Source organism: Bubalus kerabau, chromosome 7 (genome assembly GCF_029407905.1).
Source record: "Bubalus kerabau isolate K-KA32 ecotype Philippines breed swamp buffalo chromosome 7, PCC_UOA_SB_1v2, whole genome shotgun sequence".
Taxonomy (NCBI): domain Eukaryota; kingdom Metazoa; phylum Chordata; class Mammalia; order Artiodactyla; family Bovidae; genus Bubalus; species Bubalus kerabau.
This window is the reverse complement of record NC_073630.1, coordinates 12,700,748-12,713,185: the sequence shown is the minus strand read 5'-3', so window position 1 is coordinate 12,713,185 and position 12,438 is coordinate 12,700,748. Positions and strand designations below refer to the sequence as shown.

The 12,438-nt window shown below is 34.1% G+C and overlaps 1 protein-coding gene across 3 annotated transcripts in view; it reads right to left on the bottom strand.

The window, feature by feature from the left end:
* Window positions 1-12,438, bottom strand: part of CCSER1 (coiled-coil serine rich protein 1) — a 1,463,256-nt gene that overhangs the window by 683,448 nt on the left and 767,370 nt on the right. The gene's annotated exons all lie outside the window — the stretch shown is intronic.

Here is a 12,438-nt window from a genome sequence, read left to right as displayed (position 1 = left end):
TCATCCTCTGTCGTCCCCTTCTCCTCCTGCTCCCAATCCCTCCCAGCATCAGAGTCTTTTCCAATGAGTCAACTCTTCGCATGAGGCGGCCAAAGTACTGGCATTTCAGCTTTAGCATCATTCCTTCCAAAGAACACCCAGGGCTGATCTCCTTTAGGATGGACTGGTTGGATCTCCTTGCAGTCCAAGGGACTCTCAAGAGTCTTCTCCAATACCACAGTTCAAAAGCATCAATTCTTCAGCGCTCAGCTTTCTTCACAGTCCAACTCTCACATCCATACATGACCACTGGAAAAGTCATAGCCTTGACTAGACGGGCCTTTGTTGGCAAAGTAATGTCTCTGCTTTTCAATATGCTATCTAGGTTGGTCATAACTTTTCTTCCAAGGAGTAAGCATCTTTTAAGCTGGGCTTAATTGATTTGAATAAATATTTTATGGATAGCTATAATTTATTAATTCATCCATCAGTAATTACAGCATATTTATGCAAACTATGAGTCCAAGAAATATAAGATATTTCATATTTATTATTTTGTATATTTTATATCTAAAAATAAAACTATTTCCACAGGATTTGTGGCTAAATGTTCACTACGAGGCATTTTAGAGCCCAGCTCCTTAGTAAGACACCACTTTGCTAGCTGTGCAGCTGGTGGAAGAGGTGAGGGTTCTATCAAGAGATATGTTTCCATACTCTAGGAGACAAATCACACACACACACACACACACACACACACACAAACACTCTTGCAATTTATGTTAAAGAGAGCTCTGTGAATGTTTTCCACTAGATGTTTTCCATCTAGTATTATATTTAGATCTTTAATCCATTTTGAGTTGATTTTTGTGTATGGTATTAGGTATTAGAGAATATTCTGATTTCATTCTTTTACATGTAGCTGGTCCAGTTTTCCCAGCACCATTTATTGAAGAGATTGTCTTTTCTCCATTGTATATTCTTGCCTCATTTGTCACAGATTGACCATAAGTGCCTGAGTTTATTTCTGGGGTTTCTATCTTGTTTCATTGATCTATCTTTTTTTTTTTTTTTTTTTGGTGCCAGTGCCATACTCTTGATTACTGTACTTTTGTTGTATGGTTTGAAGTCAGGGAGCCTGATTCTTCCAGCTCTACTCTTCATCCTCAAGATTCTCCTAGACATTCACAGTCTTTTGCATTTCTATACAAACTAACAAATGAAACAATTTTTTCTCCTAATTTTGTAAAAAATGCCACTGGTAATTTGATATGCAAACTGTCTTGGCAAGTATGGTCATTTTAACAATATTGATTATTCTATTCCAAGATTAGAGTATATCTTTTCATTTGTTTGTATCATCTACAATTTCTTTCGCTGTCTTATGGTTTTTGGAGTACAGGTTTTTGCATTATGTAGGTTTATTCCTAGGTACATTTTTAAATGCAATGGCAAATAAGAATGTTTCCATAATTTTTCTGATATTTGTCACTGTATATAAACAATATATTTCTGTATATTAATTTTGTATCCTGCAACTTTACTGAATTCATTAATGAGGTCTAGTATGTATAGTATCTTCTATGTATAATAGTATCATGTCATAATCTTCAAAGAGTAACAGTTTTACTTCCTCCTTTCCAATTTGGATTCCTTTTATTTCTTCTCCTTATGATTTCTGTGCTAGGGCTTCCAAAATTATGTTCAATAAAGGTGGCAAGAATGGGTACTCTTGTCTTGTTCTGGATCTCAGGGAGAATGTTTCAGCTTTTCATCATTGAGTATGATGTAAGCTGTGGGTCTGTCATATAAGGCCTTTATTATGCTGAGGTAGGTTCCCTCTATGCCCACTTTCTGGAGAGTTTTTTTTTTAATCATAAATAGGCATTGAATTTTATCAAAAGCTTTTCCTGGTTTTTAATATTCCGTTTATTAATGTGGTAAATCATACTGATTGATTTGAGGATACTAAAAAAATACTTGCATCCCTGGGTAAATTCCCCTTGATTAAGATGTATGATCCTTTTAATGTACTGTTTGATATAGTACAGCAAAGGCTTAATTTTCAAAATAGATATGCAGCTGATATAGCTCCATATCAAAAAACCAAAACAACCAAATTTTAAAAAATGGCAGAAGACCTAAATAGACACTTCTCCAAAGAAGATACAAGGTTGGCCAATAGGCACATAAAAAGATGCTCAACATTACTAATTATTAGAGAAATGCACATCAAAACTATAATAAGAAGCTACTTCACATCAGGCAAAATGGTCATCATCAAAAAGTATATAAATAATAAATGCTGGGTGTGGTGAAAAGGCAACCTTCCTACACTGTTGGTGAGGATGTAAATTGGCACAAACACTATTGAGAACAACATGGAGATTCCTCGAAAAACTAAAAATAGAGTTACCACACGATCCAACAATCCCACTCTTAAGATATACACGCAGAGAAAGCTAATTTGAAAAGATACATGCAACCTAATGTTCATTGCAGCTCTGTTTACAGTAGTCAAGACATGGAGGCAACCAAAATGTCCACTGACCAATGAATGAATAAAGAAGATGTGGTATATAAATACTATGGAATACTACTAGGCCATAAAAAGAATGAAAAGTCATTTGGAGTAATATGGATGAACCCAGAGATTATCATACTAAGTGAAATAAGTCTGAAAGAGAGAGAAAAATATTATAAAGTATTACTTACATATGAAATCTAAAAAAGATAAAAAAATAACTTATTTACAAAACAGAAATAGACTCACAGACATAGAAGACAAATGGGGTTACCAAAGGGGAAAGGTGAGGGGAAGGATAAATTGGAAATTGGGGATTAACTGATATACATTACTGACAAGAACCTATGGTACAGTACAAGGAACTATATTCAATATCTTATAATAACCTATAATGGAAAATAATAAATATACGTGTGTGTGTGTGTATATATATATACATATATATATATGTGTGTGTGTGTGTGTGTGTGTGTATACCTATCTATATCTGAGTGTCTATACCCACACATATACATATGTCAATAAAAAAGTCAATCCACCAACCAACCAAATCAATCAAAAACAAACACATAAATACAGGAAACAGAATCGCGGTTACCAGACAGGAAAGGCTGAGGAGGGCAGAATGAGTAAGTCAAGTTATTGTGATTGACGAAAACTAAACTTTTGGTGGTGAGCATGCTGTCGTGTATACAAAAGTCAAAACGTGTGAAATGTTTTGTAATGTTTATAACTTATGTAATGTTACAAACTGCTACTTTAATAAATAAAATTAGGAGAAAGTTTAAAGAGAGAGTTATAAGTAGAGAGCACTGAACGCAATGCTCTCGTTACAGAGAGAGTGGTAAAAAAAAAAAAAAAAAAAAAACACAACACTGTTATCCTTGCTCTTTCATGGCTTATAGCTCATAGGGGACATAGGTTTCAACAAGGAAACATACCACTAGGTAAAAAATTACAAGTTTTGCTAAGTGATACAATGGGAAGCAATGAACTATTAGGAGAGGGAATGACATAAAGATGCTCTTTATCTAACATGTGAAGATACAGCAGATGTTATTTGAGAAAATGATACTTCAGGTTAAACCTACAGGACAAGGACACATCCAGGCAGTAAGGAGGTGACTGTTTTTGAAAGAGATTGGAAAAAATAATGAAACAAGTATGTGTGTTTGTGTGTGTTTCATGGCGTTAGTTCAGTTCTGTGGCTCAGTTGTGTCTGACTCTTCATGACCCCCATGGACTGCAGCACGTCAGGCTTCCTTGTCCATCACCAACTCCCGGAGCTTGCTCAAACTCATGTCCACTGAGTTGGTGATGCCATCAAACCATCTTGTCCTCTGTCATCCCCTTCTCCTTCTGCCTTTAATCTTTCCCAGCATCAGGGTCTTTTCTAATGAGTCAGTTCTCATCAGGTAGCCAAAGTATTGGAGCTTCAGCATCAGTCCTTCCAATGTATATTCAGGATTGATTTCCTTTCAGATTGACTCATTTGACCGTCTTGCAGTTCAAGGGATTTCTTCAACACCACAGTTCAAAAGCGTCAGTTCTTTGGTGCTCAGCCTTTTTTATGGTACAATTCTCACATCCATACATGACTACTGGAAGAACCATAGCTTTGACTATACAGACCTTTGTTGGCAAAGTGATGTCTCTGCTTTTTAATATACTGTCTAGGTTTGTCATAGCTTTTCTTCTAAGGAGCAAGCATCTTTTAATTTCATGAATGCAGTCACCATCTGCAGTGATTTTGGAGCCCAAGAAAATAAAGTCTCTCACTATTTCCATGGTTTCCCCATCTGTTTGCCATGAAGTGATGGGAATGGATACCATGATCTTCATTTTTTGAATGTTGAGTTTTAAGCCAGATTTTTCACTCTCCTCTTTCACCTTCATCAAGAGGCTCTTTAGTTCCTCTTCACTTTCTGCCATAAGGGTGGTGTCATCTGCATATCTGAGGTTACTGATATTTCTCCCAGCAATTTTGATTCAATGGAGTAGTAGATGCACTTTTTTGAGAAACAAAAAATGTACAATGTGCCTAGAACTCAATGAGCAAGAGACATATTATCATCAGATGATTGCAGGTTCTACTAAGTATTGGCTTTTATGGTAAAACATTTCTGTGGTTTCCTACTGAATTTAAGCATGATTCAATTGTCTTTAGCCAACCTTAGTCTGGCTGCTATAGGAAGACAATAAAAGGAAATGGCAGGGAAGATGTGAGAAGAGAATTTGGAAGTTATTAATAATATAGTAGTCTAGAAGAAATGCTTTTGGCAAGAGGAATAGAGTTCTATATATTTTCCAGACTCAAAATAAGAGATAGATTTGAAAGCTAGCAATTTATTGTATAGGTAGGTTAAGGAAAGAGTAAAGCAAGATTGACTCCCAAGTTTCTGTTCTGAGCAAACTGGGAGGCTGGATGGCAGTCACATTTCTGATATGGGGAACACTGCAGAAGAAGTTGGTTTAGTTGCAAACAGGAGTGAATAGGAGACCAACAAAAAGGGTGAATTAAGGGTGAATCATAGTAAAAAGTGAGGCAACTGAGACGTCCAAGCACATATATGGTGATATAAGTTGTAAGAGAGGGATTCATGTTGCTGAATCCATAAATAATGCTAGGAACTGGGCTAAGAGTACAAAAAATGTTTACATGAATGCATTCAATTTTCAGATGGTAGCAGACACTCATCTTTTCTAATCAGTACTCATTGTTGCTCTCCTCACAAGGATATCGCCAGAGCTACCAGTTAGCACAGTATGATCATCTCATCATTGTTCACTGATTTGAAAGGTAATTTGCTGTTTTTCTGGCAATTTTGGTATCAGAAGTAAGAAAAATGAGTTACTCTTTCCTGTGTTGTTTATATTCAAAGTAGTAAAGTTCGGGAGCTAGCAATAGTCAAGTTTATGGTGGGGCAGAGAGGAGAAAGAGCAAAAGTTGTTCTCTGGAAAAACAAATGACAGAAGACAAAACAAGAAAATAAAGAAACAGCAGATATGAGTGTAGAGAATGGAAGCTACTATCATCTGAAATGTAATTACAATTACTTCTGGGGCCTTGCTTCATTCTCCACTTTGATTTCCCGAGTCACTCTGGCAGTGCTTTAGTAAATTCCAATTTTAGTTTAAGGTAGACCAAATTGTCTTTCTGACTTGTATAATCAAAAGAGACATGAGAAAGAGAAAGTCAAAACCAAAAGTCAAGGAAAGAGAAAGCTGATCCCAAAGATATTAAGTATTTCCAAAAACTCAATAAATAGTGTTACGATCAAAAGTAGCAATATTCAAGACCAGTTTTGTTTACTGTTTTAAAAATATATCATTAAACTTTTCATTTTAATATTAAGAAATCAAATGACATTTTAATTATAAATGATATATAATCATATTCTACATATATGTATTACTTGCATTTTGGCTACTATGCATATTAATTGTATCTATTTTCAGCCATAGTGCCTACATATTATTTTGTACTTGCCTATTCCATTATATAACAAATATTCTAATATCAGATATTGTTAATGGCAAATATTTTAAAAACTAGACATTATAGATGCAATGTTTTCTAACGTCTCACCCAAAGCATAAAAAAGTATATAAAATTAAAAGTGAAAATATTCTCCTCTCATTCTGGTCCCACTGACAAATTCAAACAATCTTAACTGTTATTTTTAAAAAATTTTTTTATTGAGGTTCCATCAATAATTTAAAATGTAATTTCCTCTATTTCTTGATTCATCATACTTAGACACAATTGACCCCTCGCTAAAAATTATGAGAAATTAACAGTTTCCTTATCCTATATTTTCTCTTTAACCTTTCAATCTTCATTGTCTATCAATTAATATTGCTTTAAATTTATTCTTCTAAAAATAACTAGTATTTTAAGTATGTGTCTAAATCTCTATGGGCTTTTCTGGTGACCCAGTGGTGAAGAATCTTCCTGCCAGTGCAGGAGACACAGGTTCAATCTCTAGGTTGGGAAGCTCCCCTGGAGAGGGAAATGAGAACTCATTCCAGTATTCCTGCCTGGAGAATTCCAAGGACAGCGGAGCCTGTCAGACTACAGTCCACAGGGTTGCAAAAGAGTCAGACACGACTTAGTGACTGAACAACAACAAAAACAAGTAGACCTCTATCTCTTGACATATCAGATTTAGATAGTAAGCAGTTCTATCCCATGAAAGGTATCAGGAAAGCATTAGTATGCTTACTGTTCCTTTGCCTCTCCTTATTCCATTTTCAAATGGCGGTGGTAAAGAATCTGCCTGCCAAGCAGGAGATGTGGGTTCAATCCCTGGGTCGGGAAGATCCCCTGGAGAAGAAAATGGCTACTTGCTCCAGTATTCTTGCCTGGGAAATTCCATGGACAGAGGAGCCTATTAGACTACAGTCCTTGAGGTCGCAAAAGAGTTGGACAGGAAGACTTTGTGACTAAACAACAATGACAACGATACAGTAAATCAAAATTATGAAAGATAATGTCACATTGAACCCTTTCTTTCTTTTCTATAGTGAATACATATATATATATATATATATATATATGTATGTATGTCTGTGTGTGTGTGTGTGTGTGTGTATATGCAACTTCTTTGAACAATGCCTATCCCATCAAATCACCTACTAGGTATGTCTACTTAAATAATTCACATGCATCATAATCTCACCCTATTCTAAACAAGACTTCTCATCTTTTAAAATTTTTCTCTTTGGATTTCAGAAGGAGGTAGTGTTACCAAAGAGTTTCTCAATAAATCCCCTAGGAGTCATCCTGGATGCTTAGATTTCCAAGTTCATCCATTAAAAGTCCAAGAAATTCTCTTCTTAAATAACCTTCAAATGTGTCTATTCTTCTCCATTGTAACTGCCAGCATTTACTCCATGCCCTCATGACTTTTCTCTCTAAAATCTTGCAATAACCATTTAATACTACACTCTCCTCCAGTTTTGTTTCACTTAATATACGTTCCCTACTGCAGCCAAACTAATCTTTCTAAAATAAAGTCAGTTTATGCTTCACTGGTTCTCGTACATCGCACATTAGGATAAGTTTAAAACTTTTCTTAGCATTATTCATTTGGTTCTTCATAATCTGACCTCTGGATTTTGTCTGGTCTACCCCTCTCCAGGACACTATAAATTCCAGAAAAAAAAAAAAAATTACTTTCTGTTCAAGAAATGTGGTAAGTTCACTAAGATGTTTTTGTTTTTTTTTATTATACTTCACCCAAAGCCTAAAGTATGTGAACTTGATCTTTTTTCTTCACTTGGCCCAGGGTTTTTGTGATTTAAAATGTAAATGATTTTATGCATTTTACTTCTTTTTGTATCTATAAAGTAAAATTTAATGTATTTCCGATTTGATTCCTGAAATTACAGGTCAAATTTTTAAAATATTTTATTCTCTTTTGAGAATGCTGAGCAAAGCAAACCTTGCAGCTACCATTTATTCTTAAAGGGATCTAGTTTAGGTCAGTTACATGTTACCAATCTCTTGTAAAACAATTTAATACAGAATGTCATAAGCCAAAATGACAATTTTCGGGCACTTGTAAATGTCACTGTTGTATATGACAAGATCTACTGGGTTTATTATGAAGTACCATGCACTTTTTGGTTTGTGTTCTAATGCACAGGAAGGAATACAGCCAGAATATTTAAAGAAAGTAACAATTCATTAAAGAAATTTATAGACATTTTAATTTTAGCATTGCTTCATTTTCAACTCTCTTTTAAATACTTAAAACTGCACTACTGTATACTTGTTCCATTTTTAGTGAAAGTGAAAAAGTGTTAGTTTCTCACTGCTGTCCGATTCTTTGTGATCCCATGGAGTGTAGCCCACAAGGCTCCTCTCTCTGGAGTGGGTTGCCATGCCCTTCTTAAGGGCATCCTCTTCACCGAGGGACCAAACTTAGGTCTCCTGCACTGCAGGCCGAGTCTTTACCGAGTCCCCAGGAAACAACTAAATCAACATAGGAACAAAGTATATATAGACAGATTATATACTTTTTCCAAGTAAATATGCACAACTCTAGAGGTTTATATCTACTTTTATTAATCTAAATTCCTTAACTATTAATTTTAACCTAATTTCAAAGTTTTCAGCATAATTTTAACAGAATCACAAGCCAATTTCTGCCAAATTGGTCTGTTTGTTGGGGCTGCAATAACAAATATCATATAGACTGGGTGGCTTATAAACAATAGCAACTTAGTAATATTTCTTACAAATTGGGGAACTCCAGTCTAATATCAAGGTACCAGTAGACATGGTGTCTGATGAGGCCCTGCTAACTCACAGATGGCACTTCCTCCCTATATCCTCATATGATGGAAGTAGCAAAAGATCTGTCTGGTGTCTCTTATATAAAGGCACTAATTCTATTTATGAGGGTTGTGTCTTCATGACCTTATCACTTCCCAAAGGGCCCACCTCCTAATACTAATACCAGGAGTGTTAGAATTTAACAATGCAAATTTGGGGAGGAAACAAACATTCAGACCATAGTGGAACCCGAAGTATCCAACACATTGAAAATATTTAATAAATGAATACTGGATACAACTACCACTGGTACTTGTTTGAGAAATGGTACTGCTATTACTTAATAACAAAAGACAAAGAAAGATGCAAAAGTACAAGAAAACAAGAAGGAACTAGATGGAAGAAATGGCAAAAACAAAAAGGAAAAGCAGGTTAAGAAGAAGAGAAAGAAAAAAAAGGAGACGTGGGGTGCAAAGGGAACACAGAGAAAAATGGAGCCAATGGACTTTGTAGGCAGAGTTTCTTAGGACAAAGCAAGTCGCTTTCTTAGTGGTGGTGAGGAGGGTTTGGGGAATCAGTAAAATTAACTGGAATTTAAAAAGTATTAGTTATCTTACAGAATTTGCTGTCTTGGCACTTCTAATATAAGGCCCATGCAATTGTATTGATATTTCCATGTAAACAATAATGTGCACAGAAACAAACATATCAATTTTCCTTTGTCTAGTATATTGCTTTAGTTTGAAAAAGATAAAAAGGTGGCTTAATTCACTAAAAGAATGTGTGAGGATTATTTAAGTTATAAAAAGGGTAATATTTAGTAGTATTCAATTGTATTTGCAAAAGAACAAAGTTTCAGATGAGATTTCATAAGTCTCACCATATGTTATTTATTCTAAGCTTTATATCTGTTAGTTACCAATGGATTTAAAAATTGCATAAAAAGAGAATTTCACAAGGATTTATTAGCTAATTCTTGACATTTTCACACTTCATTTAAGTGTCTTTTCCAAGGAATATTTATAAGGTCAGATTTCAGAATATTTTAATTTTAAATGGAGATTTTATTTTCACTGTTAAATAAACAGATTTTCAACTCTACAGTACTGTCTAGCTATGAAGTCTATACATGTAAAATCATAATAACAAAATGAAAAAGAAATGTGAATTTAAAAGAGGAAACATAAACCCTGAATAGAAAGACTTCACATAAGCAATACATACTGAATACAGACACAAGTTCACCATACCTCCCACAAAAAAATAATGTGTTCAGCAAGATGGCCAACTTGCATGAGTTGCCACTTACTACTTCTAAAATTGGTGCTAAGAACACAATAGGAAAAAATACATTCCAGTATCTACAACAGCAGCAGCAGAAACAGTTATTTTCTGCTGCTTTGTATAAGAAGTGGGTGGTCACAGCTTAGGGCAGAAAAAAACAAAACAAAACAATAGAAGTAACAATGGAAGAAAAGTTTAAAATTCTGTTTATTTTTCTTCACTTCACTTTCTCCCCCTTCCTTACCTCTGTATAATCATTGCCTATCCTCATTTCTCAAAACACTGCTGTGGGTACCTATGTGGGCAAGAATCCCACTGGATGAGGTGAAAGTAAGTGGATATTAAGTCCTTTACCTCTCCCCATTCAACCCCCAGGGTCTGTGGAGTAGGGTCTCTATATTACATTCCTTAAGAATTGGGGGTGAAATCCTGACAGAGTTGTTTCTTGCTGGGTTGTTGCAAAATAAAGTGGTAACTTTGGTTAGTGGTACCTGAATGCCCCATACTCTATTCCACACCTCTACATACCTTGAACTAGCTTAGACTAAGGCCTAGCCTATGGTCTTTCTTCAGGATCAAAGAGTCAATATTTTCTGTAGGTAATATAAGCTCCCAGGCCAAATAAACTAGACTCCTGAGGTTGCCCATACCTTAAGGATAAATAGTGAAGTATATCAAATAAATGCTTTTTGAAGTACAGTATTAATACAGAAAACTGAATAATTTTAAATAAATATACTAAAACACATGGAAGGAGGAAAAAAAAAGGAAAGAAGACAAAGTTCCTGTATTTTACCAAAAGTAATATTCCAGGCATTAGTAATTCAGTAGTAACTGAAAAGAACACACATTGGGTGCATTAATACAAATCTTTTTTAAGATGGAAAATATAGTCATTGAAACAGTTAAGAAATAGAAGTTACTCCACAAATGTTTCTTAAGAAAAATAAAATCAGCCTATATGTAATTTTATATAACTTTAAATCCCACAAAAAGAATTTTATGGAATTTCACTTAAAGAGTGCTTAAAATACAGGAAATGAAAAATATGAAACAGGATGGCAGAATTAAATCCTAGTTATAATTTAAAACAAATGAAGGTATATTGAATTAATCAAATAAAACTGAATGAAAGCAAGACTGGACAATATGTTGTATGCAAAAGCAAAAGAGACACAGATTAAAATAAAAGGATTACAAACATATAACAAACATAGATCTGATAAATATAAATGAAGAGAAAGCTGAAGTAACAATTTTAATTCCTGAGGAGTAAGTAAAGTCTTCTTTATTGAGTGGTTTGCACCTTTATGTGACTTACAGGTTCTTTGTACATATAATCCTGATTCTATCAAAGTTAAAAAATAAAGAAAAATAAAAACAAAAGAAATAATAAAAGAGGAGATGGCTAGTAAGTCAAGCAAGATGAGAAATGTATAATTAAAATTCTGTTTCCAGTAAAAATATAAGGGTATAATCATACTCACTTAACCTAATTACAATGGAAACTACTCTGTGTATCAGTTCTTACCTCGGATTCCATGAAGACAATAATGAAATATCTTTTTAGATGGTTTTATTTAAACTCTAAGACAGTTCATTTGATAGGATAAAAAAAGTGATTTTTAATTTGTTTCCTAAGTGATACACATTCACAAAGGAGGTTACTGGAAACAAATGAAGAAGATAAAGAAGATAGTTTGCAATTAAAAGAATGCCATTTGGGAGCAGTGTGGTAAGGCATTTAAGTACTTCAAGGATCTGTCAAAATGATACATGCTGAACTGTGAGACTTTAGAGCAGTATTTGAAATTATTGATAGGCAAAATAAGACTGAATGTGCTGTTTAAATTAAACTTTATTTGCCAGCTGGGAGAAAAATAGTATTTTAATACATAGCACATATCAAAGTAGCCTCTTTCCTCAGAAATATGTTTAATCTTCAAAAGATTTTGTGTTAAATATGTCTGATTAAAACCACAGTCAATCTTTATTAAAAGCAATTTATTCTGTCATTAAATAACATTTACTTTCAGACCAGTATTTTTAAATCTTTGTAAATAATTTTGAAAAATTATACATGTATATGTATTACTAATACTATATAAGTAGTATTTTAAAGTATTAATTTTAAGTATTAATTTGATTTAAAAATAAATGTGTGTGTGTGCATGCTCAGTCATGATAATTCTTTGGGACCCCATGGACTATATCCCGCCTGGCTCCTCTGTCCATTAAATTTTCCAGGCAAGAGTAAATGCAAAATAAAATAGGTTCAGTCTTTGAGTTTACTTGCTATTGGAATTAGATATATGTTTGATAAGTCATTTAATATATTTTTATGTAAAATAAGCCTAAATCTCAG